This window comes from Drosophila rhopaloa, unplaced genomic scaffold, assembly GCF_018152115.1.
Source record: "Drosophila rhopaloa isolate 14029-0021.01 unplaced genomic scaffold, ASM1815211v1 contig_3, whole genome shotgun sequence".
NCBI classification, from domain to species: Eukaryota; Metazoa; Arthropoda; class Insecta; order Diptera; family Drosophilidae; genus Drosophila; species Drosophila rhopaloa.
The window spans coordinates 6,270,434-6,287,781 of record NW_025335123.1 but is presented as its reverse complement, the minus strand read 5'-3'; the positions used below and the strand labels follow the sequence as shown (position 1 = coordinate 6,287,781).

The window sequence follows — 17,348 nt, the reverse complement described above, 5'->3', positions numbered from 1 at the left end:
TTTTAAGTTAAGTTTTAAGTTAGGTTTCAAGTTAAGTTTCAAGTTAAGTTTCAAGCCAAGTTTTAAGTTAAGTTTCAAGTCAAGTTTCAAATAAAGTTTCAGGTTAAATTTAAAGTTAAGTTTAAAGTGAGGTAGATTAAAGGAAAACCGGTCGACTACATTTTATAGGTGTCATTAATAGGCATAACCCAATTAATGGGTTCTGTCTGGGGTTAAACGTCTAATAAGCCGACTTGCTCAAATATGCAGAAATAGGTTAAATGTCTCCAACATTTTGATTCATTCCCCGAGGCCCCTGTCCATATATTGGTGGATAACTTACCCATTTAACAAGAACCTGGTAATCTGAAAGAGAGACAAAAAGTGTGAGAATTAACAATTTAGAATGTGCGAGAAATTGTGAGAAGCTTAGGCTTACAATATACAATAAAGAAGAGGATTTAGGCTGCATTGTTTAATTTTTGGGATAATGTTTAAGTCCATTTAACAGCCTTTCAAATTTTTAATAATACCTGCTCGGCAATAAAACCAATATTGATGGCATCTCGATGCTTATTTAAATGTTTTATGTTCTCAAAACCATAATAAAATTCATAAAGTTGACAGGCTTGGGGGACCTCAGCCAGCCAGCCAAGCACTGGAAATTCCCGTGGGGCTTTCGCTCAAGGAAGCACAACTCTTTTCATACAGAATTAGCGAAAATAACCTGGAAAAAACCTTCATTCACTTTTACACACACGTGGAGCTGTGCCTGCAGTGAAATTCTATATCTGTTTACAAATCTGCCGCACCCAAGGGAGCGTAAAAAACTGCTGGCTTGGGCTCAATGGAAATCTAAATATATAATGGGAAAGGCTGGGGCAAAAATCAAACTCCCCAAAAATCTTTTTTTAAGTTTAAAAATTGTAAAGGTAGATATGTAAATCCATTTGTATGTGTTTATCATTGATTGGTAAGGTATCTATTTACTCACAAGGCTTATTGACATGCATTCTTTCCTTTAGAAGGTTAGATTTTTAAATCAAAATAAGTAGTTTTATACATTTTAAATATTACTCTTTCAGATTTATAAAAAACGATCGAGTATATTATCGAAAAACCTTAAGGAAATCCAATGAGAAAATGTTTAATACACCGTGCAAAAACGAAAAATTACTGTAGTATTCTTTACAGTGCACAACAGGAAGAACTTCAATACCTGTATCTCCCGAATTGGGGATGTCATCCCAGCTAAATAGCGAAATCCATAAACATTTGGTTCACCCAATGCCTCGAGGTCCGACAGAAATGAATATAGGTGCAAAAATGATTGGGCGGAGGTGAAAGCGTTAAAGTTCGGGGGCGTGGATGCTGCAGAATCAAACAATAAATCTCTTTTTCCAGCGACGTTACACACGCTAAGCTCATTTAGATTTATGTACCCCAAAACTGTTTTGGGAAATCCATTTGTGTGTGTGGGTGTGTGTGTGTGTGCGTGCTGCAAAACTTTTCTGCTTACGCATTTTGCTTTGCCACGCCCCCCGCACTCCCTTGCCCCCTGCCCCACACCTTTCTCTCCACTTTTTAGGCGGTCGGTACACATCGAGTACCAGATATTAGATTTGGCCACGCTGAAAATTTTGGCAGCACCCCCCTCTTCGAATTCCGTTACCGAAAATCGCGAATTTCTATCCCCGCCACTTTTTTGATGGTAGAAAAATGTTTTCGAGGCGGACCAAGTTTGTATTGTCAATATCAATATAACTTTTCTAGAAAACAACCATAAATGTTTTATTTGAATAAAAGTCCTGCCATTTTACCGATACAACATAATTTGTATCAGAGCAGGCAGCAGTACATGTTTATTGCTTTCTTTGTTGCTGTTTTATTAAAGAACCTGATCTCTTGGCACATAAAAAGTTTCAAGTTGCCTTTAAAAAGTAAAGTGAATTGTTTAGGGACAGTAAAAACGAATAGACTGATATGCTTATATTAACAGATCTGGTTATTGTTAATATGGCGCTGGAGTTGTAACTTTGGTCTAAAATAGGTATACAAAATAAATTGTTCAAAAACATTTTTATGATGATTTCTAAACAAGGATTATGAAGTTTTTGGCTAATTTGTTTGGACAAGTTATTTAGTGGCTTAAATATGACTTTTGACTTAATGGCATTGGACTTAATAAATATACCCCCCTTTTCAAAGGTATACAAATATTTTGCCACCCGTTAATGAAGTTATAAGTCCATTGTTGAAATAATAATATGGTTAGAAAATTATAAAGAATATTTATTGACTTTTGGCATTAGCGAGTCGGAAATGGTTCTATTATATATTCGTTTATCTTATGAAAATGAGCTAGGCACAAAGAGCCAGAAAATCGGTTGAGGAGCAGTTCCGATTGAATGTTTACTTACAAAATTTAGCAGCCAGAACAAAGGAGCAAAACAAAAGTTCCTCGAGTCGAGCTTGAAAGTAGTTTTCTAGCTGACAGCACAACAATTGCCATCTCCGCGCCACAGGAAGCACGCTTTTCTCGTCCACGCAGCAAAGTCAACGTCAGCGAGTGCGCACTCAACCGAGGCACCTGTCTCCAGTTCTGCGTCTTTCTGCCACATGGATAAATGCAGGCGAATATATATATATATATATATATATATATATATATAGAGTAAGTAGAAGTGCATGTTCTATCCTCAAGATGCACTCGATTTAATTCAGTTTGTTTCCCCCGATAGGGGTCGTAAGTTGGCTGCTAGTGCACAAGCTGTGGGACTTTTTCAGTTTAGCTCTGACAAAGTATTGGTATTAAAAATGCATCAACAACTGAATAAAACAAAGCTATATACTGTAAATTATTCATTGATTATATTAGTAGTATTAATTGTCAGATTGAATATTTTTTTTCTTTTTTTTAGGCTACTTCCAGAACCCCGTTCCCAAAAAAATATCAAAAAACTGCAAACAATGACCAAGCAAAAAAAAAAGGAAAAATAGAAAAAAAGGGAACACAAAACCAAAAGACAGTAATGCGAATCGACATTTGACTTGCGAAACCTTTATGTCACTCTGTGTACAAAATGAGAATATCTGTTGAATGCCCAATGCGATGTCAGAACCAATTTGACTCTTTTGTATCGCGCAGATCTTTGGGCTCATGACCAGTCAATAAAGAAATACTTTAAAAAGTCGAGCAAAGCCCGAGTCTTTATGACTCTAGCCTCTAGAGATTTGGGTATAAATGAAGCATTTGGCCGGTTTGGTTCCACATCCGCTCCCAAATCTCCCTGCCCCCTCTTCTTCTTCTTCCCGCTGTCCCAATCAGATGTAACATTTCTAGGCTTATCGCTTCAACCCGAGAGAAACACCCAGCTAAAAAGAGGCCCACGCTGACATGAGCTCTGGGGACAGGCCCATGGGATGTGGATGTGGCTGAGGAGGTGGATGTGGCTGTGAATGTGGCTGTGAACGGTCAAGACCGGCCTGGGAAACCGTTTTTCAATGGCTTTTCAAGCTTTTGTTATTTTGGGGGCCCCCAGGCCATAGGGTTTTTTTTTTTTTTTTTTTTTTTTGGGGCGAGCGAGCTGTTGCCTCAAAGCCCCTCGGCTGTGCCTCATCTGTGCTGGATTTGTCAGCCCTGCAGAAAGGCGGCGAAAGAGGATGAGCGTCGTGGTGGAGAGCTTTTTTGCTTCCATAAAAGGACTTTTGGGGTACCCCTTCGTCATACTTTTTAATCGCCGTTTCGGAATTTAATAATTTCAGGTCGCTGGGTTTAGCTGGGGTCACTGGGGCCGGGCCGTTTCGCCCTTGTCGAAACATATTTTCCCCATTTGTTTTTACTCCCGACCATTTATACACCTGTTTGGCATTTGTTTTTTGGGGGCGAGTAAGTGGCTAAAGATGATCTGACTGGTGCTTTCACAGCTGGACCTGTTGGCCTTCATTATTCAGTCCTTGCCCCAATTATAAGTACTATGGCCAAGGTCGTGCAGTAGCTTTTTGTTTATTTTTTTTCCCGCGCATAAATTCATTATTGCTTATTATTTGTCTTTGGACATAAAGACTGAAATTTAAATTCAGCTCTAACCAAGAGTTCTCAAAACTTTTAATTAACCTTTTAGCCAGAAGATAGCAAGACAGTAGGAACTTCACATCGGATGTGTCTTCTTAAATTCGCTAAATATTTTTCCGATTTTTTTAGCAGCCATCCTTAAAATAATAAAAATAATTCACGCTTATTATTATATATCATAATATTTTAAATTGTATGTATATTTAACAGCCTTGAATTCCTATTTACATACATATGTTTTATTTTATTTGTATACCCATGCAGACAGTATTATAATTGCATATAAATGACCACACTGAGAATTCTTTGGATTTGATTGCTCGATTTTGTTGGTCTTAATTGTTAACTGTAGCTTTTACCCGAACTGAAGTTAATTTTTTCTTTTTAACGTTTATACGCAAATAAGTCGCTCAGTTTTAAAGATATTTGGATACAGATCTTTTTTCTGTTGAAGGTAGTATATAAGTCAGAAAGTGCCGAATTGGCCTCCTAAACCATACAGATCCCATTGGAACAATCGGGAACGGGAAATAAAATTCGTACTTCGTTGATTTTTAACATCTATCAATATATTCGAAGATATAATTATTTGTAAAAGCTGCAAGGGTATATAAACTTTGGCTTGCCGAAGTTTGCTCCCTTTCTTGTTAAATTTAATATTCCTAATTCCTTTTACAGTACCTTTATAGTCCTAATATAGTTTATATAGTTCATTTTTCCCATTATAAAGGAAATATAAAGTTCTTACAAAATGTTTTTTTTTTTTAATTTGTAATGACATTCTTTACTTAAAAGTATTAAAAGTAGTATTAAATAACCATATAAAATACATAACTTCTCCACTCCTGTTATATTTTATGGTTTTACCATATCAGATCTTCCATATTATGCATTTTCTTCTGGAGTTGCACTGCCACCACACTATAAACTGTGGAGGAGTGGAGGCGAAATAGGATTTTATGGGATAGAGAATCATTTGTGGGACTCATCCAGGCCGAGGGGCAAATACAGAGTTACTTTTGCATTTACACACACATGATGCATTCATAGCCATTAAGATAAGTTAGTCCCTCGGACAATGGGAGCGGCACGTGCGTGACAAGTAAATTAACAACCAATCCCAAAGTCCGCCCCTCTGGGCCACAATTATCTGTCAAGCGACCATAAAAATGCTCAATTACACCGTACGCCAACGCGCTTCCAATATGTGCCACACGTGCACACGGCCACACATGCAGGCATCAAATAAATTATGAATTTACTATCACCAAACAATTTATCATGAGCTCTAGTTCAAATTTCGATTGTGTGATAAGCAAAAACGAAAACGAAAGCGAAACTTTGATCGCAAACCGAGACTTTATGCGGGCCCATTGCAAGTTCTTCAATATACTTTCGAAATACATAAATATTAAATCCCATCCTACGGTCTCTTTACACAACCTGATTTCCCATCTGAATTGTTTTTGATGTATATCTTTAGAGGGCAAAATATGAATTCCAAACATATATCTGAGGCACAACAGAAATGAATAATTGTTAATTAAAGGATATTCAAAGGACTCCTTCCAATTACGGTTGAGCTTTCGTTTGTTGTGTCTATTTGCTTTGGCTTTTCTGCTGCGGTGGTAATCCGACATCAAAACCGAAACCGAGCAACAAGAGTTCTCAAAGGCCAGAGCTTGGTGAGTGTGTGTGGAATTAATATTCTAATTATATGCTATAATATCCAGTATTATACATTTGCGGGATCTCTCACGAAAGTGTGAATGGGGAACGACGTGAGGGTTTGTTTGAATTGTAATTGAAATAATTGAAAATTCCTTATAAAAGGCAGCTGAAATTTTGGTTAACCAAATCTCAAAGTAAGGCTCAATAGTAATTTTTTTCCCTACAAATGTAATACATCTTGACATGAAATTCTAGAAATTCTTTGAAATATTTTAGTGTAATTTGCAACATATTGCATTTAAATTAAATAAATAATGTTGGAATATTTACTTTTAGCTTTATATTAACTTTTTCACGTAATACGATTTAATATGATTAATAATTTAAAATATGTTTAAGTTTATGTGAAGTCTATAAATAAAAATCACAGTCACAATAGGTATCAATTTTTTGAAAAGTACAAATATTTCGAAAGTATGACAGCTCAAATGATAATAAATATTTCTCGTCTATCAAAATATGCCATATATGCATTTTGTTGTTAAAACGATTCAAAGTTGAGCAATTAGTTAAGCCAACTTTTCGTTGGAATGAATCCACTACTCAAACTCACCAGGTTCGTTTGAAAACAAGTTCCGAGGACGCCGGAACTTTCCTTCGTCCTTCTCTGCTCTTCACGTGTGTGTGGTGGTATGGTATTCGGAATATCAGTGTTTATGTTTAGTTTGGAGGACCATGACGGTTGGCTGACGATGACACCCTGCAAGATCAGAGGAAAGCGAAAAGTTAAAGCCAGTTCGCGATGATGATATGATGGAAGATTAATTAACATATTGATTGGTTTTTGGGTGCACAGCTCACACGGATGAACTACTTGTCACTTGCACGTGGAAACAACAAGCTAAATTGAGCACAAAGTGAGTCGATGTGTTGGCGTCGATCAACTGTTAGTGGTTGCTTATTAAGCACCTAATCGACCGTGCCTGCTCCCGTATCCCGTATCCCCATCCCGTATATCCTCTATAGCATCCAATCCGATGCAAACAACTCTTTTGGCACGCGAACACGTGAGGAGACGAGCGGTGCGCTGATTGACAGGCGCAGCCAATTAAGTGGTGTTCCCGTGGAACCCAGGACTCGTGTGGACGGCATTGGGAATCAGGCTTGGGGTTCGGGCTCCACGCGGATTTGGGGGAACACCCTTACCTGGTGTGTTCTAGTTGCTACCAACTATCAGCTCCCAGCTCCCAGCAACCAGTTTCCGGTTGCGTGATGTGTGTGTGAGTGTATCTGCCGCTGGACTGACGATGGATTTATTTCAGCGCAAAAATGGCAAACAGGAAACATAGGAGCACAAAGGAGAATCAGGACGAGGAGGGTGCTGCGACAGCTGCAGCTGCAATTGCGAATGCAACAGCCACTGCATTGTCACGACGACAGCTGCCCTGGCAACATCAACATCAAACAGCAACAGCAACAGCAACATAAAGCAGAAAAACAGAAATAGAATTGCGGTAAGTGCGGATGAAATCGCCAAACCAACCCCCATCTTATTGCATCCCCTAGCCTGACTACAAAGTACTCGATTTCCCGATATGATATTAATTCAATAGTGAGCGCTCGGTTATCGAATAAACATTTGCCTCATTATAAACCGGGCGCATCGGATATTTTATCGATGTGGAAAAACTGAGGGACCTCGGAAAGAAAAGGGAGAAATTCAGGCGTAACTTTGTGTTTCTAGAAGGGGGATGAAAACCAACTAAATTTTAGATGATGAAAAAATATTCTTGATTTAAGGTTTCGTTTTTTCAACTCTCCAAAGCTTACAAAACGTACAAATTTATTTATTTCTTTGCATTTGAAATTTGGCTACTTTAAATAAAATAGTACTAAGCGATTATTAGAAATTTTAGGAAAGTGGCATATCGTATTTGCCCACCTTTTTCGATTTGTTTACCAGTGTTTGCATTGACACCAAAATACTTGCTTTATTTTTAAACCATCATATTTGTTGGCTACAATCTCGGGGTGAAGATTGCGCTATCTGTGTGCCGAATGGTGGTTGCTGGCTGCCAGCCACACAATTTGCAAACCGCGTTAAAGTGCCGTCTGCCAAGAGTCAAAGAATCATCTGCCGCCAGAATCTGCGGCAAGAAGAACTTCATCTGGTTGGTCCAGGATGAAAAGGACGAAAAGGGCACGTTGAGTTTCTCCATCCAGCGGGATAGAAATCCAAATTAAAGGTTTCATGATGGAGGCAGCTATGGCTGCGCTGCGTTCAAAACTGCAGCGCGCGAATTTGCATAAGCAATTACGGGCGCTTTTTGAGCGATTCAGGGGGAGTGTAACACAAATATTGTCGTTCGTCCTCGCTATCGTCGTCTATCTGTCTATCTGTCTATTTTGCCGCCGGGCCGCTTGACATTCTGACTAGGGAATGGGAATTGGGGATAAAATTGGCTTGGGTGACGACATCGTCGAGAGTCATCGCCAAGAGCCTGCCACGAAATTTGTAATGCATCAAAACAGAAATAACAAGTGTCGGCAAAAATGCAACATTGCACTTAAGCAGCGCAAGGTGTGCTGAGGAAGAAAAAGGTGAGATTAAATAGGCGATGGAGGCAGGAGCAAACGGAATAGGTGATTCCCCAAGTACGCCTTAATAAGGATCCCCTTGTCGGGATCAAATGTGATCAAAGAACTTTCGTAATGAACAGGCATTCAGTTGCCACTGTCATTTTAAAGTCATATTTCTGATCTTTCATTTGTTTTCATCTTTAACAAGTGTTCACATCAATTAATTCTTATAACGCAATATTAATATATAAATTGTTTTGACTTTCACCGATGGTTAATGAGTTTGAAATGATGTCCTGACAGAACTTTTTTCACTATCCATTTGGGAATTAATGCCAAAAAACATCGATTTTTATATGCAAATACAGATCACTAAAAACCAATCAAATAATTTAAAAAATTAAGCAATAAACCATTTAACGAGGTATTCAACGAATAAAGACCCCCTTATTAATTTCTAGTAACAAGTTTGCGATAAAAAATCTATAAAAATGGTAGTACTTAATAAGCATAGTGAATAAGAGCTTCGTAGAGCGATTGTACTAAAAATAATGTCTTAAACTGCAATCTTGCATGGGGGAATGTGCCGCGGAACACGGGGAGATGTGCCACATAAAATTCGTATAATAAACTGCATCTCGGCGGAAAATGGGGGAAAACGTTGTAGGGCTTCATCCCCAACAGAACTTTGAGGAAATCGGCTCACAGTTTGAGAGCTGTGCAAATTTCACGGCTGCTAACAAAATTTATTTGTGTGCCCATTTCGGAGGAGTTGCAGACAACCAAAGTTGCAATTTCAAGACGTTGCCTCCTCTCTCTTCACAATCCGTTTGTTAAACAGTAAGTGGCCATTTTATTTGTTGCAAACCTTCAAAGGTAGTTAAATTCAGCAGTATTTGCCGCCACGCCCTTGTCATTTTGCAAGTCTGCTTGATTTATGGCCAGCGGAATGTTTCCGAGCGGCATCCAATGCATCGATGCTATCTCAATCAATCAATTTCGCATAATACTAGGCTCCACATGGCATTTGTTCACCCTTTCAGACAGTTTTATTATTTTTCCCATAAGCTTGTACAGTGCATTTAAGGTCCTTCAGACCTATAAAGAGTACCCTTTTTTAAGGGTCAGTATTCAAGCTGTCTTTTAGGAAATAAAAATATTCAACAATTTTTGCGTGTTAAATTTCAAAATGGAGTTTCTTGGTTTGGAAGCCATTTAAAATAAGTTGGACTATCTTTTTGTATTTTAAAAATGTAATTCTTATATTTTTTTTTTAAAGTTTTTTTAACTTGAATGGAAAATTGCAATTTGGTTCCATCTTGATGGTACCCAAAATGTATGCTACTATTCGTCCTGTGAAATTTCGATTTGATATCGACCTTTTCGCCACTGTTTTTATAGGGTCACTAAAGTAGTTTTGCATTGCTCCGGAAGCCAACTCATAATATCTGCATTACCCGTGCTGGTTGAATGTTGGTCGGCGCTTAGGAAGCACTGTGGTCAAAACCACCACCCGGTCTTAACGCTCTCCATCAAAAACCCAAACCCTCCAGATCGGACCGGCAAATCGGGGGCCCGGCAGACCGCTAACGGGTTCGTTAGACGTCGGCCACTGCAATCAGTTAAACAATGTTGCATATTAACGCGTAACCCAGCGAACGCCGCACTCCGCACTCCGCGCTCCACATCCCGCTTTCCACTTCCCATTTTCCACTTCCACATTTGCCAGACTCGAGGAGCGGCCGCAATATCTTTGCATAAATAAAACATAAATTACCGACAGGCGGTTGTTGGTCTCTGCCTGGCCATGGCAGGGGCACTGCAAGGGGCAGTGCAAGGGGCACAGACACAGACACAGAGGCAGAAGCAGGGGCAGGGGCAGAGGCACTGGCATCTGGTCCTGGGTCTGGGTGGGCTAATTAAAACACTTGATGGCCTCTTCTATCGTCCGTGCCTCTCGGCCGCCACTCGACTAGGCCGTCTGGCTTGTGGCGTCTGGTTTCTGGTGTCAAAACCTCCTCAATCCTTGCTGCCGGCCTTGTTGATGGCGAATTTCGAATGGCACCCATAACCCCCTCCCCTCCCCACCCCTGACCCTCCTCTAGGGCTGATGTTGTTATTACACTTTTATGCTGGTGCTGCTAAAGGGTGTTCTGGCAAGGCTGGTAAGCCTTATCCTGGGGGCGTGCCAGCTTTATTGCGCGGAAGGGACAGCTGCTGTCGATGCCCAGTTTCAGTTTCTGTTTTCGGCCCCTCAGCAATTGGTGTACCTCGGTCGCTCACCTGTCACGCATTGCAAATTATTTATTGATATTAAGTGCTATTAATTATGATGCCATTTAAGAGCGTATTCTTTGGAGACTTTTCGACACTGGGTCGCGGTCGGGTTTTGTGGCTTTGGGGCTTTGCTTTGTATTGGATTTCTTTGGTCTGGCATAAATTGATTTCGTGGGGGCAGCCACGGAATTTAAATGAGATTTGAAGAGGAGATGCTGCTGTCAACTGATTTTTTGCGTACACTCTAAATAAAAAATGAAAAATTAGGACATTGAATTTATAGATTTGCCAACAAGATACATTTAAACACAAAATTAATAATAAGTAAAGATACTTTTCCACTGTTATATGTGTTTAGGTAACTCACAAAAATTAGAGGTATTTTTAGGATTTGAAACCTTGTACTAATTCCTTTCCAAAATTGACTAAACAAATGAATGGTGAAGAACCCCAATTGAAAGTATTTAAAATAAGTATAAGACTGTACAATTTACCTTGGCTTTTTACAAGCGTTCATCGTATGACATCGTAGGACAAACATTCGAAATGGGCTAAACTTGGTAAATGTTGAAAGTTGGCTTCTTACCCGTCTATTTGGGTTTATAGAGGGTCACGTGCTAACTCGGTTCATTTTTATGGATATTTTACCAGTGCCTCCGACACGTTTACTTTTAGTGTAAAGCATCATCCAAGAACGAAGAGTGCTGATAAGTAAGAGAATCAATGGTGGCAAAGGAAAAAGGGCGGACTTTGTGTTCGCTGTAACAGTTTCGGCAACTTGTTTTAGTTGTCAGACAATTGCGATTGGCAAAAGCATGACAAAAATAAAAAGCAATAAAAATTTCGAACATAAAATTTAACTTTTGCTCCCTTTCTGTTAGTGCGGGACATTAAAAATCTAGCGTTGCAGTCTCAGACTACAACTGGAAAAAAAAGCATGAAGAAGTGTAGATAAGGGGATGGAAGAAGTGAAATCCCCATGAGCTTTTCGCCCGGTTTATCTTATTTCAGCCAAACGGCGTAAGTCGTTAAAACCAAGCGGATTTCGCTATTGAATCTGTGGCAGGACCTTTTGTCTAAGTCTTGCTCCACTATTTTATGGTATAAGCTGATGCAAGAAATTTAAGAGATCAGATACATTTATATCATTGAAAACTATTGCGTAATAAATTAGACCTTCTAGTGTTTTTTTTTTGATTCTAGTTGTCAAATTAAATTCATTCATTTACCCTCTGCTTGTCTTCCAATTTTAAATTCGTCTTCAAGGACCTTGTTTAAAGCACAGAGCAGTAAAAAGTTACTTTTTGGGTGATAAAACGAACTGCCAGTTATATTTAACAGTCGATGCACTTAGACAAAGTAGCTTCACAAACGCCGTCACTTTTAATCGAATATAGGAAAATGCTGTCATTCTTAAGTAGATTCTTTCCATCACTTATTATGGAAAACAACGAAGTTTTATACTTATAGAATAATGGTTGGAAAAAGTTTTGAGTTTGACAGCAGATACTTTTGTTAGGGCAAATTGGAATTTTTCCATTAATCCCACTGGAACTAGTGCGTATTACTTACACTCTGGGTGTGTTTGTGGTTTGTAGTATGTATATATGTACTTGGGGCGTATATAAATAGATTAAAATCTGACGGGCTTAATGGAGCTCGGTGCTTTATATAACTTTTAGTGGCGCCATCGTCCAGCTGTGGATTTTTTCCCCGCAAATTTCATTTGGGCGATTTAATCAAGCGAGTCAGGCCAAAAACCGCCCATTTAAGTAACGTTCAAACCTCACGAACGAACACAGGACCCTAGGATCTAAAAACAACGAGGGAAGGGGAGGAGGGGGCACATGGAGTTTGGCGGCTCGGGTAGCCACATAACGTTCCAAATAATAAACGAAATCAAATTAATGTAAATCGCGTCGTACCCATACTTTCCCGTTTACGTATACTACAATTTTAATAGCTACTGCGGTTTTGCGTGCAATTAAACATTTCGTCTCGGCAGGCGGAGAAACCAGAGGTGTCGAAGGAGCTAAAGTACTAAAGAACGGAGGAGTTGAGCAAGTTCAATGGGGTAGAATGGAATGGAAGCAGTTGATGGGGAGAAATGATCGGGGGAAATAACTCATAGACCTCTTAATAGCAAGGTGAATTGAAAAACAAGGGAAAATGGGGTTTAATTTCCTCATTTTCATTACGCCGAAATGTCTTAGTAAGAGACTAGCTTAGAAATACCGATATGTTTCGTGCCTTTGTTAAATTACTTAACAATGTTTTGCCAAAGTTGACTTTCAGCGTCATCATCCGTTGTGAAGGACCCTATTGTGAGTTGTCTCTTTGGGCACTTTTTCGACTTATCACGTCGCTCGGCCAAGTCATCCCCAGTCAGTCTGTCGTGGTCCAATGTGTCCTTGGCTAATGTTGAAGATCTTTGTTTTGCTCCCGGTGCTCCCATTCCATTGTCAGAATCGGTATTCATATTCCCGCCGGGGGGGCAAGAAGTATTGTTGGCTGTCGCCGGAGCTGGGACACATTCTCCAGCTCCCTGGCTCCTCCTTTGTGGGCCGAAATATCGGACAAGCACTTGTCACTTTCCACTGCAGTTGGCAACAGAAACAGGCGACACGAGCGGAAGGCAATGGGTTGAACACACAGGATGGTGCAGCGTCTCGCATGGCTGATGCCTTAAAAATGCATGGCAGATGCCACTGGGTCCATGGAATGAATAGGTCATTAACTTTGGCCAGGCTAACAGCAGGCACTCTCTTCTCTTCAAGTGCGGCTCTAAATTGATTGAAGCGATTTAAAAGTCTTCCGGTGTTTGGACACTGGTCGAAATTTTGATTACGGCGAGAGTGGTTGGATCAGGTGGGATAAGCGGACAAATCTGGGAAACGTTTTCGTTTTATTTTTCGGGTTCGTTTGGCTTTTCCCGTTTCCCGTTTTACCATTCCATTTAAAAAGCAATTTGATTTATTTGCCATGCAAACGCCAAACAGCGACAAGAACAATGCCATCGTTGGTTGTTGTTCGTGTTGTTGGTTATTGTTGGTTGTTGTTCGTGTTGTTGTCGTGGTTGTTGCTGTGGTTCCTGCTGCTGCTGATTTGGCCGACTCTGTTTTTGTCAGCCAGCACTCGTAACATGAAACATACCCGAGCCAGACTGACTCCACAAATATATACATATATATAGCCCAATGTATAATTATAATGGCATTTTGCCAAAATGCTTTACAGCAACAACGGCAACAACAAAAAAACCAAAAAAGAAAAGTGTACAAACACATGTTTCTATGTCAAGGCGATATGCCCGATATAAGGGCGTGGTAATAATGGGTGTGGGTGCTGTATACACATTGCTGGCTGACTCGAATGCAACATGGCGCATTAGGCTATGCTAAACTTTCGCCAGGACGCAAAACACAAACCGACATGATAGCTGTGATAGCATGCAGCATTCCACTGAAACTGAATCAGGGAAACTGGCACAACAATGGGTTCGGTCTTGCCGAGAACGTAATCCACTATTTATACCCTTGCAAAGCGCATTGCAATTTTGGTCAGTTGTTTGATGTAAGCTTTCACAACAGTCTTCGTTCTACTGTTGAAGTTCTTGTAATAAGATCATATTTTAAATTTTGATGAACACTATTAATATATTCGATATACTACGCACCTAAAATGTACAAATCGATGATACCATAAGAGATAGTTTTGCCGTACTTTAACATAACGTTTTGGTTTAAAAACGAATTGGTTATTACCGAATGCTGTTGTTCTATTGACATTCGTAGGATATAGCAATCCGATTCCAGATCTCAATCCGCCTTAAATAAGACATAAGACTGCGATATATCGATTGGATTGCCAAGACATAACTCTTTTTGTGAAAACATAGTTAAACTGAAATAGGGCATGAGGAGCTTAGTGAAATACCAGTGGGAGACAAGTGAAAGGGTTAACGGACGACGTGAGTTGGTGGTTGATGGGAAATTGGTGAGCAGCCAACGGGGGCAGGACATTATGAAAACGTCGTTGTCGTTGTCGTTGTCGCTGTTGTCGTTGTCGTGGGCAACATATAAATTGCATTTGGGAAAATGTTGCATATCATATAGTATAAAAATGTAAGGGAAAATAAATCAACTTTGTTGACATTTGTCAGTTTTTTTTTTGTTGTTGCCTTTTTTTTTGTCTTTTTTCATACTTTCCCGTTGCCCTGTTATTGTTGTTGCCATTGTGTTATTGTTGCAGTTGGTATATTTGTCGCTGCACTTGTTATTGTTGTTGCTGTATGTTTATGTTCTGTTTCTGTTTCTGCTGCTGTTTTCTGTAGCTATTTCAGCTGCTGCTGCCTCAAAATCCAAGCACAAAATTCAGTTTTTGTGTGTTCTTTCCACTTCCCCCTTGTTTTGTTAAGTATTTTTTCATTTTTTTTCTATTTTTTTTTTTCTTCTCGCTTTCATATTTTAGCCCTCTGCGCTACAAAATGTCAAGCGCACTTGCCCGACCTCCCAGCCACGCCTTTCAAAAACCCCCGCTCGCCCGCCCATTTGAGTGCTCCTTATGCTTCTGCTGTGTTGACTGACAAAATGCTTCTAAGTGCACAATATTGCTCACATGGCAATGTGGGGGATTCCCCCGCTGCCAGGGGAGCACAGACTGACAATAAGCAAATGACTAGAGCAACAAGACGAATACGCACAGCACAGCACAGCAAACACAGCGCACCGACAGAGCAAGACTTTGGAAAAGTTTTAAAAGCATCTCTCACACTCTTCCCTGGGCTAATGCGAGTTTGCCCGGAACTCATTATCTGCTAGATTCACCGGGGCACCGAAAGCTACCTGAACCATAAATACACTCCAAGAAAAAAGAAGCTAGGCTATCCCCCTTTTAATTGATTTTTAACAAACTAAATCCATTCGACTTTGAATAACCGTACAAGAGTTTCTGAATATCAAAAATGCTCGAGTATAAACCAGTTAGGACAATGCACTCAAGTCATACATATATGAATACAAAGAAAGTAGTAATTGTAAATAAATTAAAGAAGCTACAATCCCCTTTGCAAACCAATATTTAATAAATGCAATCCATTTGAATTATCTAACAAAAATATAGAAAATGCTATAGTATAAACATATTTGTAGTATACAGAATTTGGTAATTGTATATTGAAAATAGCTGGGGTATAAATAATATGGTTATTATGTGCATGATCTTTTATATTTTCTGGCAAGCCCTACTCCGATGGCTCATCATGTTTGAAATTGGCTCTTTGTATTTAGAGCAAGGCATTAGTCAGATGGGATAATCGAAAATGTACCTTGGGGCGAGTGAGGACGTCAAAAACGGGAGACCAACAGATTCCCATTAGAGTGTTCACGGTATAGTACATGCTTTTATGGTAGTTACCCCATTTAACTCGATTTAGCCCATGTTTAGTAGATAGTTTTAAACTAGTTTAAGGTCCCTCCCGTTTGGGAAACATTAAAAGTGTAAGCATCTCAATGCAAAGCAATCGCGGTCTATAAATCAGAGTTCATAAAATGCTCCAAATGTTTCCCCCTCGCTCAGATAACTTATCTTGGAGCCACAAGTCTAAAAATAAAATCAACGGGATGGCGGGGCACCAGCGTAGCATTCCAGTGTCATATTTTGAACGCCTCTTATGTCCGCCCCGATAATATTGAATTCGCCTGATAATGGACAAAGCCGCTTATCGCACATACACTTTCGATAAGTAGGAAGCTTGCGTCGATGACTCTCGACGGTATAAATCAAAAGTGAATATTAAACAAAAGCCACATGCGCATGGCATACAAAACGAAAAGAGCTATAATGCAACATACTATTTACTGTGCTCAGCGAACTCATTCCCTAGTAAAGCTCAGTTGTGAGCATAATGATTTGGAACTTTGTAGTACAACACAGGGAATATTTTGTTTGTGTTTAATTTTAGTTTTTTGTCAACTCAAGGTTGAAGTTAAAAATTAATGTAAAACGCACCATTACCAAAAAGCACACAGAATTAAAAAAGTAAAGTTTTCCGTAGAGTTCTACCAAAACACCCGTTTGCAAAGGCAAATAAATGTAATGACATGCACTAAAAAGTCTACACATTTTGTGCATAATAAATAACTATAAAAGTTGTGGGGCGGACATTCTCTACATAGACTTCATGCCGATCAAGTTTGTTTCAACTTTTTACCTATCGGGTGCAGTGTAACTGTAAGACTATATGACTAATGAATGATATTAGTTTTATTAGTTTCTACTAACCTTATGAAAGTAGAGCAGTAAGAGAGTTTAACCATACCCTTTTAGTCTATGATTAACGAATATAAGAATTTATAAATATTACAACATTTAAGCTGACTATTAAATCATTTTTTTATGAAAGCGATTAAAAGACAGCCTTGATGTTTTCTTTAATTAAAAAAGTAGCGTGAAGCTGATTATAAATCAGGCATACCAACGGATGAGCAACGAATGTTGGCTCGAGGCATTTTTATAAAAAGTTTTACAGAAATGCCACGTCTGCCCAAATTCTAACCCGAGGGGAGATTCCTCACCCAATTTTGTTTGGCACAAATTTCGCCCATTTGCGAGGGGCTTTCTGAATACCCTAAATGTTTTCCTCTTTTTCTCGGCTCGTGCTCAAATCTCTTATCAATCACAAGGGAGCCACATTTGATTTCTGGTTGAAAGAGACATTTCTGACACCCCAGCTGGTAATTGTTTGTAAATGTCGACCTCTCGGGAG

General features: G+C 39.4%; 1 long non-coding RNA gene across 3 annotated transcripts in view; it reads right to left on the bottom strand.

Annotated features, from left to right (window-relative positions):
- The window catches only part of LOC108042804, a 54,365-nt gene that overhangs the window by 18,091 nt on the left and 18,926 nt on the right, over positions 1-17,348 (bottom strand). For 2 of the 3 annotated variants that reach the window (XR_001769223.2, XR_001769225.2), the window contains exons 2-3: positions 6,339-6,485; positions 323-345 (exon numbers count right to left, since the gene is read on the bottom strand). This is a non-coding gene — a long non-coding RNA (uncharacterized LOC108042804). Of the gene's footprint in view, positions 1-322; positions 346-6,338; positions 6,486-6,931; positions 7,024-17,348 lie in introns of those variants that run through there. The other variant, XR_001769222.2, reaches the window with a different exon arrangement.